At 38.4% G+C, this 17,355-nt stretch overlaps 1 pseudogene; it reads right to left on the bottom strand.

Annotated features, from left to right (window-relative positions):
- Nucleotides 1-15,219: 15,219 nt before the first annotated feature.
- Nucleotides 15,220-16,773, bottom strand: LOC101564668 (annotated as a pseudogene).
- Between the last annotated feature and the right edge of the window lie 582 nt (nucleotides 16,774-17,355).

The raw sequence follows: 17,355 nt of genomic DNA on the forward strand, positions 1-17,355 counted from the left end.
TCTCTGTCTGTCTCTCTCTGTCTCTATCTCTGTCTCTCTCTGTCTGTCTCTCTCTGTCTCTATCTCTGTCTCTCTCTGTCTTTCAATCTCTCTCTCCTTCTCTCTCCCTGTGACTATCACAGCCTCACACATACATTTATTATAGTTTATCCCTCTTTCTTTTTGCTACTATTCTATCTTTTCCAGAAATTGAAAAATAAAGGAATATGTGGTCGCTCTGCAAAGCTCACAGAGAGCAGTATGTGTTTTCCATGTTGGGCAGGAAGCAGCATAAGACCTCCATGCTGTGAGGCTAATGTCATGTCCTTCAAGTGATGTTCTCTTCTCATTATGGAAGAGTGGAGGTGGGCTGTTGGAATGTGGCCTGTCACTGCAAATACTCTTTCTCTCCCATGATCCCACCCAGTGAGGTGACCTGAATTGGCCTCCTGGGACAGAGTAAGGGTGGATTACCTATGTGGTCAGATTTTATGCCTTGATAAGTACAAGTTTAATGAGACTCCTTACCTCACCTAATTATTTTTCTAAATCAACAAATAAATATTTTACTTATTACACTACCTAGGAGAAAAGAGACAAAGAATTCATTCAAACTAGATTTTTAAAAAGCCTATCGCATCCACCAACACAAAACAAAAGCAACATGCCTTAATCAAATCCTCTGCAAAACCCACAAGCAGTCTTTGCAGCCAGAATGATGCAAAGGTAGAACCAGAACTTTCTGGAGAATGTACGGATGCTCGACAAGGTCCTCCACCCTTTACAGAAATATGCTTTCTGAAGCCAGAAAGGAGGTTGGGATCAGCCTTCACAGCGCAGGTGCTTCTTAGTCATCCTGGCAACTGGCACCTTATAGGGCTGCAGTTGGCTAATGTAAGATTTTCAACTCACTCCTTACCCTACAGTGTCTGCTGGAATGTTACTTAGAGATGAAATCAATGTTTATCCATCAACCCAGCTAGCGTGGATGTGTTCCTCCAACAGCCACTGTGTAGTGTGTAGGAACTAGCAAGTGTCTTTGCACCCTGGTCCGCAGCATCTTCGTCTGGCCCTCTCTGCTCACATATTCTGTTACATGCTCTCTTCTCACCTCTAATCATTGTGGTCTTAACTTAGAGACTAGATGACAGCTGATCAGACCTGCAACGGGAAGGCCCTCTGTGTCATAGCAACCTGTCCATAGTCACAAAGGACATGAGACTGACACAATGAAAAATACATCGTTTTCTCATTGCAGGTAACTTTGGAAGCATTATGGTGAGTTAAAAACTTTCTTGTATTTCTAATAAAAACCAAATTGGATAATCTAGTTGAGTAGAAATGACCAACGCATGTTCATGACTGTACTCATTTTGTATAACTTTTTTTTTTAGCATTTATTAGGATATAAAAATATCCCAAATTGTTTGTATTTGGATTTTGGATGTTGTCCAGTTTGAGAAGGCTGAACTAGAACATGTGTCTGGTATGAAGTCATATTAAACATTTCTAATTTTTCTCTTTCTGAGATCTTGCCCTTCTAAAAGTCTGTATATATTTTAATAATAGCAGCTTACACACACACACACACACACACACACACACACACACTCATGCTCACATAGGCATACTGTGATGCATATATGACAGGTATGTGATATATTACATAAGGTATTTGTAAAGTCTGTAGTTCTCTGTGTTAGCTCCAATTTCTACTATTTTGTTTTACAGATAAACATCATGTATCAGGTCATAGGTCACAAAAATCATTTCAGAAAAACATGTTTACTGTCAAACTCGCAGATGAAGCTCAACTCCTGGTATGTAAAGGCCTAGGGACAAGTTTAGCTTCTGCTCCTCCACCAGAGTTCCTGCCTTGTTCCCTGCAATACTTGACCTTCAAGACTTCCATATTCACATCTCTAACACAAGGATGCGCACTTAGCCAGGTGGCTTCCCGGGAAACAGAGAAGTATTTAAAGTGAAGGCCTCTGGAATGTATAAAATATTTTATATGCATATGAATTGACATTTTTGGTTATTTTTATTTTATCTTATTTTATTTTAGTGTTGATATGAATGTAAAGCAGAGGGAAATGTAAGACACCATCATTTGAATCAAAAAAATAAAGTTTTAGAAATCAGAAATTATAGTTTAAACATATACATCACACCCCTAACAAATATTAGACAATTTTTAAATTTTCATAGAATAATTGGTATCTAAAAATTAGATTTAAAAATTGTAATATTTTTCTTAAATTTATTTTACTGTGGCAAATCAAACACAAGGGGGCGTCTCCTGCATTTATTTTAAAAGATTCCACACTCACTGTTCATTAGGTCTAATAGCTCCATACAAACATATGAAAAAGCACATTTCCTAAGATTTGTCTCAAATATCAAAATATACATATTAGAATGTTTATACCTTGTGCATAATTCTCCCTGCTGTATCTACTACTCTGTTGTGCCTAAAAATATTTTTGTTATAGTGACTTAAAGTTAAGAAATATATAATAAAAATAACAATTGATATTAAACAGTTTATAAATATCTGAATTTTAGAAGTTTAAAAAGTAAGGGCCAGCCAAATAGCTTAGGGTATTGAAGAACCTGCAAGCAGACACAGGGGTGGGTATTCAATCCTCTGGGTGACAGCCCCACCTCCTGGGGGCACCCACACTGAGACAGCAATGGAGACTGGATGGGGTGGCGTGGACCTATAATCCCACCTCTTGAGAAGCTGTCAAAAGGCAGATCACCACGAGTCTGCTCTAGTAGTGAGACCTAGAACACCCTGTAGACCCTTCCCTAAAATACAGAAAAAAAAAAAAAAAGTAAATCTTCTAACTTCTCTCAATTGCCTCTCTTTACACTATCTTTTTCTACTATCTTCATAACTAACATTCAGACAAACTCCAAATGTCCTGGCCAATCTAGAGGCAACACAGTTTGACTTAAGAAGCTGTCTGAGTCATGCGCAAAGGAAACATGCCTTTGCAGTCCTCTGAGCTACAAGATATGGAAGAAACAGGTCATTAGACACTGTCTGAAGTCGACCAACAATAGAAATACACAGAAGCTTTCGCCCCGCCTGCCATCTGAAACTTTTGAATACATAGAAGTAAACATCTTATCAGGTTTGCACATACCACTCAGGTGTCAGGTTTGCTCATACCATTTGTGTGTGTGTGTGTGTGTGTGTGTGTGTGTGTGTGTATGTGTGTGTGTGCATGTATGCATCAGTGGTAACAGTAGGTGCTAAGAAATGGAGATGGGCCAAAGCAAAGTATGACAAGGAGATGGCATTATTTTCAGACAGATTGTTATGGAAGATATTTCTGAGAAAAATAGTGTTGCAAAAAAAATGAAATATAATAGAGCAGTAATAGAACACACAAAAACACTCACATTGATCCATATCTGATGTCTTCAAAAATCATGCAAGTGCCAATGTAGCTGGAGCTGAGCAAACCAGGGTAGTAGTTGGCTACGAGATCAGAGAAATACCTGGGAGCATATTAGTCAGTTTGTGGTTCTTCGTAAAAACTTGATCGCTATTTTGAATGAAAGAGAAATCAATGGAGAATTTTCAGAAGGTGATTGGCTTGACATTTGTTTTAAAATATCACTGAAAAGCAAATTCATGAGTTGATTCCAGGAAGACAGAAAGGGCCCAACAGGGGACTAGAACAATGTTGCCCCTGAGGAACAGTGATGGGTGGTATCAGATGGGTGATGGTGGTGGCGATGATGAGAAATTCCTGGAGTTTTGCATAGCCAGGGAGATTTATCAGTGGATAAAATATAGAAAGCAAAAGAAACAAGAGAGCCAAGAACAATAATATTAGGCCCAATAACTCAGATGTAGAATCATCATTAACTGGAATGTTGAAGACTATAGATTTGTAAGATTAAAAAAACCCTTTGTTTTTATGACATGCCTATTAGGCATCAAATGGAGATATTCAGTAGAAAAATGAACATAGGAGTTGAAAGTATGAGTATGAGATGAAACAGATTTAAATAAGGATGCAAAAAATAAAGATTGAATTTACAGACATTAGATTGACTCTACAGGGTCAAGACAGAAAAAAAAAAGGCTTTAGTATTTGGAAAAATAATCCTTGGCTTTTCTCACACTCCAGATGCAAATCTGTTCCTGACCTTTGTCAATGATGAAGCTCTGAGGCCTCCTTCTGCCGGATCAACTTGGCACACTAGCAACCACTGACCACCATGTCCCCCTTGCATCCCTGCAGTTGCTTGGTCTCTGGATGGCTCTGTTTCTTTCAGTTCTACACCAGCTCCAGCTGTAGTGTGAGAAAAGGCAAGGATTAAGCAAATGGCAAGTGTTCTTTGTCTAGAAACATGGTAGATTAAATATAAAAATCTCCAAAGAAGCTAAAATTCTGATAAGCATGACAACCATATTTTAAAACTCAGTGAACTGTCAAAGTGTAAGGATTTTCTTCACTCAAAACTAAGACCTACAATTAACACACACAGACAGACACAATATGCAACACACGCACAGACACACATATGCAACACACACACACACACACACACACACAAGAATTCTGGGAGATAAGTGCTGAAGACAAGAGCTAAATGGCAAGCATCTCCTTTATTTTTTAATCTCCTTGATTTTGTGACTTTGTGACACAAATCTTAATTTCATGTCAAAGAATCATACTAGATAAGGTGTCTTATCCAAGATTCTTTTACAAAATCAGATTCCCAAGGTTGACTTTAGTACTTTCAATCTAGATCTTACAGTATTATTAAAAATACAAACAAATCAATAAAAGCTCATAATTTAACAAAAATAATTACAAGAAGAGATAGGATATCATGAGCAAGAGTCAATAAATCAGCAGATAGTAGAATGTGGACCATAGAAATTTCAGATAATAGAATTATTAGTTGCCCTTCATAAAACAACTGCAAATTAATTTCAGTAGTTCAAATAAAGAATTAAAAATATGACAAAGAACATATAAGACATGATTAAATATATCTGAGTAGCAACAAAACAGGATTTTTAGAAATGACAAATACAGCTATTAAACTTAAAATGTAGTCAGTAGACTAAATATTAAACTAGATGTAGCTAAATAATGAAATGGGGGATAGACCAGAATTAAATGCTTAAAATATAAAACAAGAAGATAACGAGAAGAAAATTGAAAAGATAAATGAGAAGCAGAAAGATCAAATTATCGACAAATGTATGTCGTGTTAGAATTCTAGAAAGAGATAATACAAGACAGGCAGTATTCAATAGATAATAGGTGAGAGTGCTGCAAAACATGTCATAATTAGCAAAAAATACCTTGATTTCTTTTATGGTGTTCTGGTTTTTTTGGGAAAAGCTCTCAGTGTGCATTTCAGGCTGGCCTTGAGCTCCCTTCGTAGTGGCCCGGGCTGGTCTTAAACTCACACTGATCCTCTTCCCTCAGGCTCCCAAGTGCTCGGATTACAGATGTACACCAGCACATTCAGCTTAAATAAGTAAAAATTCTGAGTTGAAGTTTTCTAAAATTTAATCTAAGAATTCCAAACAGTATAAACATAGCAAATTCACAACTAGATACATTAAGACTGTACAATGCCAGATACAGAAAGGTTAATCAGAATTGTTTATAAAATATGTATACTATAATTTCTAGATTATTCTCAAAAATAATGGAAAATAGAAATGTCTATACTGGGAGAATAAACAAATATAATTTCATTCATTCCCCAAAAGTTAAGAATTAGTGAAGAAATAAAAAGAAAAATTCATAGAAATGCACATAAATACGCTTATTTCCATTAGATGTTCAAATTTATGTTTAAGCATTCAAAGGACAAGAAATTATTACATTTTTAATTTTCAGAAGTCCAGATCTGCAGTTTTAGAATGAGATAATGTAAATTGTAACATTAGAAAGATCAAAAAATAAAGGACGAAATAATAATATTCACAGAACAAACAGTATTACTGTCATAAATGTGGTTCACTGAAGGGCAAAAAATAAATTTAAAGAAAAAGAGAGTTAGAAACAATCATGCAGGAATAATAATTTTAAGTTGTTTCACAACCTATAATGCAGCATCAAAGTAGGAAAAGTGTTGATAGAACCATGAGAAGAATCTGACAAATCCACTAATATTTTGAGTTATTTAAAAACAAAATCAATGAATTTATGGAAGATATGAAAAATTAACAGCATTGAGCCAGTCAGCATATATAATGAACATTATACCCCATAATTAAATATGTTTATATGTGTATATATAATGTAAAATTTAACAGAATGCTGGCACATAACATAATATTCATTACATTTCAAAGATTTGATTTTTTTCTACTCACTTCCTTTTTTCTTATTTTAATGCTGTGAAATTAGATGCTCTTAACAGAAGAATTAAGAATCGACCTGCAGGCTTAAAGTTTCAAAATCATCAATGTCTTCTCCGAGAAGAAAAGATAAGATAAAGAAACAAAACACAATTCAGAGACTACATGTAGACCAAACAGTGAAAGCTATAGAGTACAGTGCAAGCTGTGGATGCAGGGCTGTGGCAACCTTGGATGCTTAGACAAATGAATGAGCAAACATTCAATTGCAAACCTAGCCAGAATTTCTCAAGAGGACTGTTACTGGCTTTTGGGAAAGAACAATTCTTTGTTGAGCAGGAATGTCCCACGCATTACAGGATAAATCCCAGCCTGGCCTTCTTCCACTAATGCCGAGAGTACTCTAGAGTCACTGTGAAAACAGAGAATGCCTCCACACATGTCTTAATTTCTTCAGGTAGGTGATACTACCTGCTGTTGGGAACCGCTGAGTGAGACAATGAACAAAGAGCAAGCCCAATGAGCGGGGGAAGCAGGGGGCAGGAGCGAAATAGGGAGGGATGGGAGAAACATCAGCGCACAGAAAGGAAGAAATGCAAAGGTTCAGAAACGTGGCTTTGTTGTAAATATTTCTATTAAATTTAGTATGGCCAATTTTTTTTTCAAGAAGAAAACAGAAAATCTAAAAATAAAAAAAGGAGACAAAAACAAAATCAAAGTAAATAATGATAGCCTCAGTGGAGTCTAAAACAGATTATAAAATATTATGATTTTTTTGGCAATAAATTTGAAAAACTAAACACAATGAAAAATATGTATCAGTGTGCATTTAGACAACACACATGCGTGCACGCGCGCACACACACACACACACATACACACACACTTATATAGCCTTAAAACTGATGTAGGCTGATGTAGAAAACCAAAATGATTTCAGATTCAACTAAAAATTGATTTTTTTGTTTATAAGGATTCCCACAAGTAAAATAACTACCCCATTCTCTTTTAAGTCTGATTCTATAAGACATTTAGAAAATAAACACAAATTCTCCGAAGGAAGTCTCTCTGACTCAGTTTTTAGACCAGGGATAATGTCAGCAACAGAACCAGAAAAGAACAGTGTAAGAAAATTAAATTATAGGCAAATTCACCCATGACTGCCAAGGCTAAAATTCTAAACAGAACATTAGCAAACCAAGTAAACAAAGTAAATTAGAAAATACATGATAATATTAAATTTAACAAAGCAATTAAACATTGCTTCTCCACTACAAAATTAGATTTTGTATATCATTATACTAACAGAATGAAGAAAGTAAGATATGTGATTATCCACCAACACAGAGAAAGTATTTGACAAGTCTAACACAAATTTATAATAAAATACATAAAGATATAAACTGTAGGTTGAAGGGAATTTCTGGAACCTTTAAAGGAGTATATAAAAATATTGCCAATATCGGTCATAAATTGTTAGATGCCTTTCCTTTAAATTTTGGGGGGAAAAGATGAAAAAATCACTAAAATCTTATTTATTTAACACTATTATGAAGTACTCAGTAAATATACCTGGGAAAACATGCAATAAAATTATCAGGATTGGGAAAGAGAACATAAAATTCCTGCAGTTTTCTTTATTGTTGATAGAGAATGCTCAAGTGGATTGTCAAAAAGAGAATTTAATACACTAGCAATGCAATCAATGTAAAGTTCTTGATGTTATTTAACAGGAAACAAAATACAAAGACAGAGGGCCGGTGAGATAGCTCAGCAGACTAAGTGCCTGCCTAGGCAAGCACGGAGACCGAGTTTCCATCCCCCGTACCACATGCCCCGCAGGCCTTGCCCATGGGCAAGCTAAGCTAGCCACCCCAGGACGTGGTGTCACATATTTGTAATCCCAACACTGGGGAGGCTAAAAACAGGATCCGAGCTCTGTAGTGAGGCCCTGTACCAAATACATTAATAAAACAAGATAAAAGTTACTGTATTGATCACATCATATCTATAAAATATGTCTATCATTATAGACTTAAATCAGTCCTATTAGTATGTTCTAATCATGCCAACTAGTATGCCCTTATTTTTTTGTGGAGACTAACATGCATATTTGCTCCTATTCATCTATGTTCAGCCTTTGTCACTTTCTTTTCTTTTATGTATTTGGTACAGGGTCTCACTATGCAGCTCGGGCCCATAGTGATCGTCCTGTTTTCAGCATCCTCAGAGCTGGGGTTACATGCGCCAGCACACTCAGACTCTGGCCAGCTCAGCCTGCCCTGGGGACAGGGCTGGTGTGGCTTGTGGTGCTGGGAATCCAAATCCCGTCCTTGCGATTGCTGAAGCACGCACTTAGTCCACTAAACTAGCTCCCAGGCCCTTTTGTCACTTTCTTTCAGGTTCTTTTTTTCTTTCTTTCTTTTTTTTTCTTTTAACCAATTTGTTCCTTTATTTTTAATTTTTAATTTTTATTTTTTATTTCTTGTGTATTTTAGGGAAGGGTGTACAGGGTGTTCAGAGTCTCACTACTAGATTGGACTTGTAGTGATCCACCTGTTTACAGCCTCCCAAGAGCTGGGATTACAGACGTGCGCCACCACGCCCAGTCTCAATTGCCTTCTCAGTACACTTCAGGGACAGAGCCAGCATGGCAGGCCCAGGAATTATTTTTCATTGTTAAATTTCATTATTTTTACCATCCATTTGTATTAAGGGGTGCACGCATGTGCGTGCGTGTGTGCGTGAGTGTGTGTGTGTGTGTGTGTGATTTTGTATGTGTTTTGCTAGGGACTGGATTAAGGGCTTGACACCACCTGCATGTCTAGCCTTTTTTTATTCTTTTATTTTGAGGTGGTCTCACTGAGTTGTTAAACTGCTGAGTGAGGGCTCAACCTTGCCATTCTATTACCTCAAACGCCCGGGTACTGGAATTACAGGTGTAATCCCACTTGGTTTAAGTCATATTTTTGTGTTTCTTCAAAATTTGCCTTCAATTCTGAAATACGTTTTTCTCTCATTTATAATATTTTCCTGAGTTCTTTCATCTCATGTCTCAACATTTGTCTGATTTATGTTTTTTCACATATGTGTCATTTGCTTCCAAACCCATTTTGAAAGATTCGCTTTGGCCCCCTTTTTGGCTGTGTTTGTCAAGTGTGCTTTCATTGTATGTAAAGGTGTTTTGCGCTTCCTTACTTTTTTTCCTGAAGTATCTTTTCCTGGAGTTTAAATGTGATACCTTTCTGATTATTCATATTTATGTGAAAGAATTTTTTTCTGCACTTTTAATGATGAAAGGGTTGGACTTGACTTTTCTAACTTAAGAAGTTCTCTCTTTTGTTGTTTTCTGCTGCTAAATATTACAGCAGCTTGATTTCTGCAAGGCGTTGCTTCTGTCCTTTTGTTTGACCTGGATTTTCAAATTCTCTCCTCATTTTCACTATCCTGCTCAACTTTTATTCCACTTGTATCAGTTTGGCTCTTTTGTGCAACCTGCCTCAGGTGGGCATCTGGGTCCGAGCATTGTGGCAATTCTCAGAAGCCACGGGGCTCCACGGGGCTCCACGGGGCTCCACATCCTGCTCCTCTGCTCTGGTGGATGCGGTGCTCTCGTGACCGTTCCACATAACCTGAGCCATTTCTCTGGGCAAATGAACCCTCCCTGATATCCTACAAATCCCTGCTGGTGATTTCCAAAAGTTTCTCTTCTCCTGTAAGGTAAACAGTTTTGTTTTTCCCCTTTTTCTTCTTCTTCTTCCTACACAAATGCTGAAACTGTGAAGTATTGCTCCCTCTGAAAAATTTGTTTTTAGTTACTCGTTATTTAGGTCTATCCTCATATTTTTATGGAAAAACACTGTATGTAGGGCTTTAGGTGTAGATTCTGCTTGCTATGTCTGGTTTTAGGCAGAGATATATAAAGGTTTGAAAGTATGCCTCAGTCAATGCTGTCACATGCCCAGAATCACGGATCTTTAATTTTTCCAAGGGGAAAATGATTTATTAATGGAATTTAAATCTTTCTCATAAATGAATAATGGAAGTTAGTTTGATATTAAATTGTGAGCATTTTGATATTGTTGGACTTTTATCAGTTACACTGGACTATTGTTGGTATGCAAGCACAGATATGAATTGAATTAATTAAACATGAAAAATAAAATAGGGGTCAAGTATCACTGGCTTGGCTTGTTTTCTAAATCCATATCAGAAGTGTTGGGGAGCAACAGCTGAATAGTTATGCAGTGTCTTGTCTCTGCATTGGTTCTAGAAAGTTGCAAAAGTAGAGCAAAGGTGGCAGAGTGGACCTATGCTCTCCTACAGGGAAATCCAGTGACCCTTATGGACAAAGTGTGGTGAATTGACAACTGGTGGTCAACTTGCAACTCCCAGACAGGCCGAATTAGTGTGGTGCTGGGTGTGGGAGGCCCACCTGAGGCTTGTTGCCAGCAAAATAAAAAGAGAACTGGAGAAGAAGGGGCATTGTTAGGGGCCTGTGGTTCTCCTGGGTGCTCTTGATTCTTCTGGAGGAGTTGTCATGCTGGCTTTCCTGGTAAGAACTCCTTCTCATGGCCAAAGGAGCTTGGAACCTTATTGTCACTGAGGATGGCTGTGGTGCTTTTTGGGGCAGCTCTGGTTCTTACTTTGAGTATCGCTTCCTGGTTCCAGGACAGATTCCTTAAGGTACTGGCACACATCTTTCATCTCACTGGCATAGATTTTCTAGCTCCCACCACTGAACTTTGGGCCTTTTCAGCACAGATCCATGAAACAAACTTGTATGAGACAATGTCATGGGCTATACGCCTCCAGTTGGATGCATGGAAGGCATTGTTATATGCACTAGGCCTTCAGCTGGACTCATGCAGGACACTGTGATGAGATCCAGGCCCTCAGCTGGATTCTTTGGGTCTTTAATGTGTGGACTGATTTCCTGCACTCTTTTGTATTAAACTCTTTGGGTCACTACTATAAAATACTATTATAAATTATGTGTCTTATACTAAATTGTTTCCTCTGTAAATCCCAACTACAATATCAAGGACTCATTATAATAGACTCAGATCTCTGGGTCTTCCAACATTAGCTTGTCTGTTGTATGAAGTAGTGCCGCCAAAATATTTTCTATTTGTTTTCAACAGACACCAGGGACCTATGATGTATCACACACAAACTCATTATAGATCTTCTGTATTTTGACGGTCAGTTTTTAAATAGTTGCTCAAATGCCTGGCCAAAAATTCCAGCATTTCATTTATATTTACTGAGTTCCCTATCTTAGAATTCTTTTTTTCTCAAACTATTCTTTGTTCTTGTTTGTCTGTAGTAAAAAGCAGAACCCATTGATTTCCAAGGTGAGAGCCTACTTGGTCTCCCTCTCTACATAGATGGAAGAAGATTTATTATGAAGAATTGGCTCATGGGATTCTGAGACCTAGTGACTTTAACTCTGCAGTGTGGGCTACAGGCTGGTGACTTCAGCGTGCTTTTGGTGCAGCTCCAGACTGTAGGTCGGGAGTCTGTAGCCACAGGACAGGGGGAAGGGCAGAGGTGTGACAGAGGTCTGTGGAAGACCACCTTCTTATCTGGGAGACCCACCTTTCAGTTGAATTCAGGCTTTTCTTCAGCTGTTCAGACACTATCCATCTATATTCCAATGGTGAAGTTTTTCCTCAAAGTTCAAAACTCCCCAATTTAAATATTAATCTCACAACTACTGGACTATATTGGATTATTTTGGTGAATTCACACACCTATAATTTTTAAATGGTAATGGAATACACATCTCTGACAAAACTAAACAGAAAAGGGGGATACAAATGAAGGACCATTTTTTATCTGTATATACAAAATAGTTAGGATAGATATACAGCTACTTGCTCTTAATTCAATAAGAAGAAAGCTTTGTACTAGTAATGTTTGGACTGCATATCATTTCTGCATCTTGCACTATGAATAACTACTATGAAGACAACAATTTGCAATGTATTAATTATTGAAACTGTCCTACTAACCTGTTTTGAAACTGCTATTTGTTTTTCAATAAAATAAATAAATAAATAAATATTAATCTCACAATCTCACCCAAAGATCTTTCCAAGTTGCCACATAAAATCAGTCATCTCTTTGGCCTTTGATTAAAGCAAACTTTTAGATTAGGTATCTTTTCTGGTACCTATCTAGAGGGTTAATTAAAACCCAACAAGACAAAAACTCTGCTGGTATGGTGGTACATACCTATCCTGTCAATCCTTCAGAGGCTGAGGGAGGAGGATTGCTAGGAATTCAAAGCCAGCCTCAGCTATGCAGGGAGACCCTATCTCAAGAAGAAGAAGAAAAAAAAGACAAAGTCTCCATGATTCTCAGGAAAAGAGTAATTTGACATTTTAATTGAGTCACTTCTATGAGGAATCAGGAGAAAATAGTTCTCAAACTGCTGCTGTCTTGTACTCACCCTTTTTTTTCCTGAGTTCATAGTTACTAAATTTAATTTAACTGTTATACCTAATTCTGCTTTATAAAATTCCTATCAAAATTACACTGTGATGTGAGGACAGATTTCTTGCTTTGTTACAGTTCTAGAAACATGTTGGCACCAAATACACTTAAAGTTTTAAGACTTAATTAAAAATACAGAGATTAGTAATTTCTCAATGCAGCTTGGAGGTTGAGAAAAGGTACATCTTTGATGCACAGCATCTTCCTAATCCACATGACAACACACTTCTGGGCCCACCTGGTCCAGGCCACTTCTGCTCCTGGTACTGAGTGCACTGTCCCGGCCCTAAGTTGACGATAAAGCTAGGTGGACACAGGAGCACGCAGGGGTTCTCTGCTGCCCACAGGCCACTGCTGAAGGTTGTATTTCCCCATTTACACCCAGCAATCCCTGGCAGTAGGTAGAAACAGAAGCCTCCCTTGCAGTGGGCTGATTACAGGGTCCAGCGTACTAATGGCACGTTTCTTCTTGGCAATCGAATGTGGAAGTCACAGATCATTTTCTTAAGAAAATAGTCACAAGTGGTGTACGTTTTTGCTAATAGAATACGTCTTTATGAGTTAAATAAGTTAGGGTGCTTGTGCTTAAAAAGCTAAACATCACTTAGGACCTTTTTTTTTTTTTAAACAGGGAAACACATGACATTCTCATAAATGACTCTGAACCACAATCTACTTGAGTTATTACACCATCACATGGAATTTGTGTCTCTTGGCTCTAAAGTCTGCAGGGCAACTGAAGGGGGAAACTCTATGGTTGACATAGCCATATACTAAGACCACGCAATGTGCCAGGAACAGGAAGTAGAGCTTCATACAGCTACTGCAAGTGCTTAAAAACATCTAGGCCAAAGTCAGTGTGACTGCACAGAGCTGGAGCTTCTCCTCACTAATGATGAGGTTTCTAACACCTGCTGTGAGCTTTATAGGCTCTCAGAACAGGAGCTATAGCATCTGATTCTCTCCTGTTATCTTAAAGCAGGTAACTGAGCCTGCAGTCGTTCCAAGGTTACCTTTGGCTGACAAGCAACATGACTTTGGCCAGCTATGTACCTTCACAAGTGAATGACAGTTGTGACTGTGTTGCCAAAGTAAACATCCAGGTAAAGGATCAATGTTTTGTGAATATGGCCTAGAGGTTCTGCAAAGGTTTTTAAAGGTGGCTCAAGCAGCTCTTCCTCTTCAGTATGCCTAAGCAAGGGACTTTTTCTGAAAGGTATCAGAAATGCAGTCCACAGGCAGTCTGTGATGCTGATTCATAAAAAAGCTCTTTTTGATATTCTAAGAAATCAAAAGTTAGGTGTGACAGCACATTGCTGTAATCTCAGCAGTTGAGAGGCTGAGGCAGGAGGATCACTGCAAGTTGGAGACCAGTATAAGGCCAACTTGAGCTGTACAGCGAGATCCTGTCTCAAAGACAAAAACAAAGAAAACAGAAATCAACCTAAGAACCCAAGGTTCTTAAGTATGCCTTCTTCTAAGCAAACACAGGAACAGAGTGACACAGGAAAAGCTGGGATAAGCACTGTGCTCAGATGTCACAAGGTAGATTTTTAAGTGCTGTAGAGGCCAGCAGACCTCACATATAGGAAGAGCTGTGGTTGGCAAGGAAACTCTACATCATTAATGAGGAACAAAGGCTTAGTCTTAAGACTGATCAGAAGGAGGGGGAAAAAGAAGACCAGAAAACCTGGCATGTCAAGAATTACAGTACATCCCCATAGAGAAAGACAGGCAGCTCTATGAGAGTTGGCCACAGAACTGGATGAAGAACTGGGCAGCTCCAGGGTCAGGGCACAAACCAGACTAAAGACAACTCCTCAGCTTTGTTGACTGTGGCTGAGGAAGAGCAACCAGGACTGCAGGACAACACAATGGGTATAAAAAGGAAAGGAGCCACTGGGGTTCAACAGTAATCTCAAGGGAGAGCCATACTGATGAAAGGTAGCTAGCATTAGCATGTAAAGAGCTGTGCAGAGACTCCTCACACCTTCTTAGTGCTTCTGCTCCTGCTTACTTTCTCTGTCCCATAGAAATGGACAGGTCAAGGATTTCTTCCAAGAGCTTTTATGACTCCCAGTCAGCAGAACACTGATGTAAGGACAGGAAAAATGTGACAAGACTCCTGTGGCCCCACATCATCTTCCTACCCTCACTCATCCTAGTGTTCTACTCCATCAACAACAAATGGGTACACCCCAAGGGGTCCATTGTTTCCCAACAGTCAGGAAAGCATGGATCTCAGTACAGTACTCAGAAGCAAAGGGGAGCTCTGAGCAGGCTGCCTCACAAACACCCAAACCCTCCCACCCAATTCTTCTGTGTTAAAGAAGATGATAACATCTGATACCCTATCTCACATTTCTTGTCTGGCTATGAGGAACCTCTTAGTAGAAGGAGATGCTGGATTTGCCTCTTGGTGGGTTCAAGACCTTGTTATGAGGATGAGGCCATGACCCCAGCCTGGGCTCAAGGTTGTCCACTGTGGGCATGAGCTCCAGTTCTTTAACGTGGTACACTTCTCTCAAGCTGCCCTTTGTACCCTAGTCCTCACCTGTGGTGAGGTGTTTGTTGCATCTTTAAGGTCTCATTTTGGTTCTTCTCTTTCACACAAAAGAACGTGGTCCTTGGGTTTGTTTGGATGTGCCAAGGGTAAAGTTGCAGTGACTGGAGAACCACAAATGTCACTAGTCTTCCCAATAGGTAGGTTCAGATGTTGTTGGGTCTGCACAGGAATTGATTCATCAAAGATTCCACTTCCTTTCCCTCCTGGAGATTTGTCCATTTGGGTACATTCTATAATTCTTCATTTGGTCTCAAAATATTAGATGCTATTCTATTAAGCTTGTTTTTTTTTAATTTTATTGAGAAACAAATAGCAAAGAGACAGTTTCAAAACCGATTAGTAGGACAGTTTCAATAATTAATACATTACATATTGTTGTCTTTGTAGTGTTTATCCATAGTATAAGAGGCAGACATGTTATCCTGTTCAAATGCTATTAGTATAGATCTTTCTTCTTACTGAATTAAGAGAAAGTAGATGTATATCTATCCTAACTATTTTGAATATACAGACACAAAATGGTCCTTCATTTGTATCTCCTTTTTTTCTTTAGTTTTGTCAGAGATGTGCATTCCATTGCCATTTAAAATTAGTAGGTATATGAATTCAGCAAAATAGTCAAATATAGTCCAGTAGTCCATAATAGCAGTGGGTTATCCATAGCACTGACAATGTCAGAAGTTGTTGACTTGAACCTTTTACAGCTCAGCATATTAATATGGCTTTACCTTTTATACCTCGTTTTTATTCTTTCCTGCAGGATGGTTAAGACCAAGATAAAGCAAAACCTATATAACAAGAAATGTAACTTTTGTAACTGACATCATTAATCAAATCCCCTTAGGATTTACACTGAAACCCTGTACTGCAGTTTGTAGATCCTTTGTCAGTGTCAGCCATGTGGATGAGTCATGGCCATTGCTTGACCAATTTACTCTCTGTGAAAGCCTGAGAATAGTATCTCTTCATGTGACTCTCCTTAGGCACACTCTACATCATCGATCACTTTCCTCTGTGGTCCCATAATCTCCTTGATCAGAAAATTTGGGACATCACTGAGTTACAGTACAGGTTCTCCAATGTCCTGAGTCCTCACTGACCTTGAAAGGTTGGGGCCAAAATGTTGGCTGTCCTTGCAGCCCTTCTTTTTCTCTAATTTTTTGGTCTGCAAACTTAAGTTGTTAACCCTCCAGAAGAGAAGATTAATGATATCATTACCCTATATCATAGACAGTTGAGCTTAACTTCAACTATTAGGCTTGTTTGAAGGAGCTGCTTCTTCCAGAGTTCCAAAGAGATTGCTAGATTCTCCTCCTGGGGATGTCATGGCTCTGGAGCCTGCCAGGCCAACCTTGTCATCCATGCCCTGAAACATGTCGATCACCACTCCATGCCTCTTCAGGTGCTGGACCTGTACTTGCTTTTTAATCTTTAATAACTTACTCTTTCACAATTTTGTATGTATCTCAGGCTTATATACAGATACTTTGTGTTTATGCAAAATTACCTGATGGTGATTATCTAATGGTATGGATTTCTTTCTTGGAAAACAAACTTGATTCAGTATGCAATAGTGTTATTGTACTTCAATAATAGAGATACCAATTTTATTTTTTTTGTGTGGCCAATTCAGCCCACCCTGCGGATGGGGCTGGCATAGCATGTGGTATTGGGGATTGAACTACAGTCCCTGAGCATTTGCCTAAGCTTGCCTAAGTAGGCGCTTTAGACTGCTGAGCTATCTCACTGGCCCCATGATCTCATTTTTGTTTTATAAAAGAAACACACTTCTTGCCCTACAATAGAATAGTTATTTTTCTTTTTTTTAGTTGCATTGATTTCTGTGAAAAATCTTTTGGAGATTTTTTTTAAAGTTTTTTTAAATTTTATTTATTTATTTATGTGTGTGTGTGTGTGTGTGTGTGTGTGGCCAGCTCAGCCCATCAGGGGGTGGGGC

The sequence above is a fragment of the Octodon degus genome, unplaced genomic scaffold (genome assembly GCF_000260255.1).
Source record: "Octodon degus isolate 3935 unplaced genomic scaffold, OctDeg1.0 scaffold00020, whole genome shotgun sequence".
Classification (NCBI taxonomy): Eukaryota; Metazoa; Chordata; class Mammalia; order Rodentia; family Octodontidae; genus Octodon; species Octodon degus.